The sequence below is a fragment of the Penaeus monodon genome, chromosome 15 (genome assembly GCF_015228065.2).
Source record: "Penaeus monodon isolate SGIC_2016 chromosome 15, NSTDA_Pmon_1, whole genome shotgun sequence".
Taxonomy (NCBI): Eukaryota; Metazoa; Arthropoda; class Malacostraca; order Decapoda; family Penaeidae; genus Penaeus; species Penaeus monodon.
In genome coordinates this window covers 24,432,369-24,432,616 of record NC_051400.1, presented here as the reverse complement: position 1 = coordinate 24,432,616, position 248 = coordinate 24,432,369, and the positions used below count along the sequence as shown (strand labels likewise).

Here is a 248-nt window from a genome sequence, read left to right as displayed (position 1 = left end):
TAATTTTAAGAACTATAACATCTCATTATAGATATCTTACTCTTAGATTTTGATTAAGATATTTAATAGTAGCCATATAATAATCTTTCATGCATAAAATGAAACTATCAAATTTGTTCTAGAGGAGTTTTCATTTATCGTAGACTGTGATGAAATATTAACTTTTATTTGTCTAGTACCTCTACCAACAGACTGATCTTTGCTAACTAGCAGTATTCATGTGATTCTTCATCATTGATTAACCAGTC

General features: G+C 27.4%; 1 protein-coding gene across 3 annotated transcripts in view; it reads left to right on the top strand.

The window, feature by feature from the left end:
• LOC119581831 (myotubularin-related protein 9-like) overlaps nucleotides 1-248 on the top strand; it is a 16,750-nt gene that overhangs the window by 6,469 nt on the left and 10,033 nt on the right. The window lies entirely within an intron of this gene.